Source organism: Triticum aestivum, chromosome 5B, assembly GCF_018294505.1.
Source record: "Triticum aestivum cultivar Chinese Spring chromosome 5B, IWGSC CS RefSeq v2.1, whole genome shotgun sequence".
Taxonomy (NCBI): Eukaryota; Viridiplantae; Streptophyta; class Magnoliopsida; order Poales; family Poaceae; genus Triticum; species Triticum aestivum.
The window spans coordinates 435,001,224-435,005,714 of NC_057807.1; positions in this window are offsets into that span (position 1 = coordinate 435,001,224).

A 4,491-nucleotide genomic window follows, 5' to 3' on the forward strand; every position below is an offset into this window, starting at 1 on the left:
AGGAGGTGGCTGTCTAGCGCCCTGTGGGTAGTGGTTCCGGTTCTTCTCCTGCATCGTCGTCCATACCGTCGATGTCTTCAGAGTCGAAGTCAAGCACGTCGGTCAAATCATCGACAGTGGCAATGAAGTGGGTGGTGGGTGGGTAACGAATTTCTTCGTCGCCTGCTTCCCACTCGAGCCGGACATAGTTCGGCCAAGAGTCTCCTGACAAAGAGAGAGACCTTAATGAATTCAGCACATCGCCGAAGGGCGAGTGCTGAAAGATATCCGTAGCGATGAACTCCATTACCGGAGCTCAATCGGATTCGATGGGCCCCGGTGCGTACGGTCTGGAACCTACAGCCGGACACAAGTCCGGGGGTCCGGTGACACAGACTTCCTTAGAGGCGGAGTCTGTGTTCGGCTCTACCGCTGATGAGTATGCGGCCTCCGGGGCAGGGTCCATCCACTCGTCCTCGGACGACGCGATCTGCCCCGGATTTAGGTCGGGAGCTACTACAGGTGTGATATTCCGAATATTGTCTGACAGCAGATCTAAGCCGTGCTCGTCGTGACTGTTCGGCACTCCTGGCATAGGCCTGAATCCGTCAAAGACCAAGTCTCCGCGGATATCGATCGTGTAGTTAAAGTTTCCGAACCTGACCTGATGGCCAGGGACGTAGCTGTTGATGTGCTCCAGATGGCCAAGCGAATTGGCCCGCAGTGCGAAGCCGCCGAACACGAAGATCTGTTCGAGGAGAAAAGTCTCACCCTGGACCGCATTGTTGTTGATGATTGAAGGAGCCATCGAGCCTTGCTGCAACGACACAGAAGAACTCTCAATGAAAGCACCAATGTCGGTGTCAAAACCGGCGGATCTCGAGTAGGGGGTCCCGAACTGTGCGTCTAAGGCTAATGGTAACAGGAGGCAGGGTACACGATGTTTTACCCAGGTTCGGGCCCTCTCGATGGAGGTAATACCCTACTTCCTGCTTGATTGATCTTGATGATATGAGTATTACAAGAGTTGATCTACCACGAAATCGTAGAGGCTAAACCCTAGGAGCTAGCCTATGATTATGATTGTTCTTGTCCTACGCACTAAACCCTCCAATTTATATAGACACCGGAGGAGGCTAGGGTTACATAGAGTCGGTTACAGAGAAGGAGATCTAACACCCGAATCCCCAAGCTTTCCTTCCACGCAAAGGAGAGTCCCATCCGGACACGGGACGAAGTCTTGAATCTTGTATCTTCATAGTCCAACAGTCCGGCCAAAGTATTTAGTCCGGCTGTCCGGATACCCCCTTATCCAGGACTCCCTCATTGACCCCCTTTGGTAGTTCTTTATTCCAATATTTTTTATATATTCAGAAATAATTCGCCGTGAAATTTCAGTTCATTTGGAGATGTGCATAATAGGGAGTGATCAAATGGAATAAAGCAACTTGATAAGAACCTATACCTAGAGCTAACATCATATAACCCAATTGAGACATTATAGAATAGGCTAAGTTTCTTTTAATATCACTGTGAGCAAGAGCTAAAGTAGCTGCTAAGAATAGTGTTATTGTACCTACTAAAGAAATAAAACTCATTATCAAAGGTAAAGGTATGAAAAGAGGAAGAAGTCGAGCTAGAAGAAAAATCCTGTAGCAACCATAGTTGTTACGTGTATAAGAGCCGAAATAGGAGTGGGTCCTTCCATAGCATTAGGTAACCATACGTGAAGAGGGAATTGTGCGGATTTCACAACTCCACCAAGGAATAATAAAAAATCACACAAGGTAGTAAGTAAAGAGTTGATTCCATTATTAGGAATCTAGTTATTAGCTATTTTGAACAAATCCCTAAACTCTAAACTACCTGTTATCTAAAAAACCCTAAAATTCCTATAATAGACCAGCTTTTTCAGGTCCAGGATTCTAGCTGCCAGCATTCTCCCTCTTTGTGTAAACCTTAAATATTATGAGAGAAGTCATTAGAATTACTCAATAAAGTGTTATAATGAATGAAAACACTATAAATAACAGTAGAAAAACATGATGCAATATGGATGTATCAGTCGTCCTCTGGTGGCTCCCCTCCGTCGACGACCTCGGTCGTTGGTGGTGAGGGGGCTCGCCATATCCATGCGGGTGGATCTTTTAGGCATTCATAGTCTAGGTTTTTAGGTTGTTCATCGTCTAGCTTCAACGGGGCGATGGCAGCGTTGGATAAAGATTTTTCATATCTTTCCATGATGAGGTGATCAGTCCTACGGTTGGGGATGGATTTGGAAAGCAGACTATTCAAGCAAGGATGGCATGGCGACATACTCATGGTGGACATGTGTCCTTGGGCTCCGCCGTTGCGACGATGTTTGCTCCAGGGCCGACGTGGATCTTGGGAGGTAGTCTAGGATTGGATGCAAATTATGGTCTGCATCGACGGCATCTGGGAGATGTTGGATCGTGTGCTTTCGCTGTCCATGGATGACATGTATGGTTTCTTCCTCCGACGTCTTAGTCAAGCGGGGGTCCCAAATTTGGAGTTCGATGGCGTGTCCGGGATTTTACCCCGGTCTGATTCGTTCAACGACTATGATTTCACATTTTGTGAGCCACCTTGGAGGTTCGCAAAGCTACATACCAGCGATGGAGCCACGTCGAGCTCGAGTGAGAAGGTGGTCCCTCATTTTTCTTCTTCTTTGGATGCTGATGTGGTACTGTCAAAGGCCGGTGACAGGCGTTGGTGTGAAGGTCAGATGATTCTTCGGTCTTGATTGTATTTTTTTTCTTGACTGGTGTATTTTTGTGCAAAGACTAGCGTTCTGCTGTCTTTTCAGTTTTGTCAGGTCGGTTTGCGAGTGGCTTATTCTATGATATACTTATGATATAAATGATACACGTAGTACCATGAAGAAAAAACTAGCTAACTGAAAACTGCCTAAGAGCATATCCAATGCGCCGATCCATTTCGTCTGCACGTGTTCATTTGGGTCAAAACGTACACAAAAGTTGACCCAACGCGCTGACCCAAACGAACACGCGTTCGCTTCTTATCCACCCATTCCAACCTTCTAGGCCCAAATTTCGGCCTCATTTGCGTCGGCGCGAACACAAAATGGATGCGTGTGACACCCGCCTACTCTCCCGTGGCCCCCCTAGTCGGTGGCACAGCTACCCCCATTTCCCCCTATTTCCCAAAAACTCTCGCCCGCTCGCGCTCCCTACTGCTCGCCATGGACGACGAGTCGATCCTCGCCGCCGCCAGCGGCCTCACCTTCGTCGCCTCCGCCAAAAGCAAGCCTCGCGCCACCCGCAAGACAGCGGTGGCATCCAAGAAGAAGCCATTGACGACCAAGCAGCGGGCGGTGTAGTCGGCCAAGAGGAAGGATCGGAGACACGTGAAGGACCGCAAGCTCAAAGTTGCGGCCGTCACCGCCCTGTCCGCCGCCGCACAGGAAAACAATGCCAGAGTCGTCACGACAACGAGGCAGACCCTGCTCTACCTAGGGTTAAACCCAGGCCAGCACGGGCTCATCAGCGCCGCCGTGGCCGCGGCCAGCACGGGCTTGTCGGATTTTCCTCGTGTGGCACTTCCGGAGTCGCCGCGCACGTCTGCCACCCCACCGATCCTCGGTTCCATTCCTATTCACAAACCTCCTGTTTCTCCAGGGAATGCTCACTGGAGGTGAGCGTGGTGGCACCATCCATGCTCATGGCCATGGCCCCCGACCTCAACACACACCTGTGGACGGTGGATCATCCTCTGGGAGCCAGAGGAAACGCCTGCATGAGATCCCAGCCGACATGCATCCCAAGACTCGTAACCTGTTTGGCAGAATGCCGACCACCACAAATGGTGAGACGGTGAACTGTTTCACCAGTGAGAACATCATCTTCGAAGGTGGTACGACGGCTGTTGTCGCTGGCTTCGCAGGCGATGCGGTCGCAGCTCCTTCCTAACCTGAGGAGACCCAAAGCCAAGACGACTGAGCCCCCTTCATGGCCGACACTTTAGATTATGGTGGCATGGACGACCAGTTCATGCAAGACCAAATCGGCATGGGCAACACCTTCCCTCTTGACCACGAATTCCCAAAGGACTACGACCTTGAGGAAGAAGATGAGATGGACATCGAGGGGGAGTCATTGTTCGAAGATGAGCTCTCCGCCCAAGCCGGCGCAAACAAGAAGCACAAGAGCAAGCGGACGAAGGCATACATGAAGCGGGAGGACACACTCCTGTGTGAGTGTTGGAGGGACATTGGACAAGACTGCAGGTTCGGCCCCGAGCAAAAGGCATCCACCTTTTGGCTACGTGTTCATCATCAATTTCATGAAAGCAAGAAGTTCGCGCCGTACCAAATGGAGAGCAAGCGCGGGTGGGTGTCCCTCTCGAAGCGGTGGACGGGGATACGACAAGAGTGCAACAAGTTTTGCGCCACCCTCGAGAGCATCGAGGGAAGCGAAGATGCTCGAAATTGAGGCCGTCAATGCCAAGACCAAGGCAAAAGAAGTGGTGCTC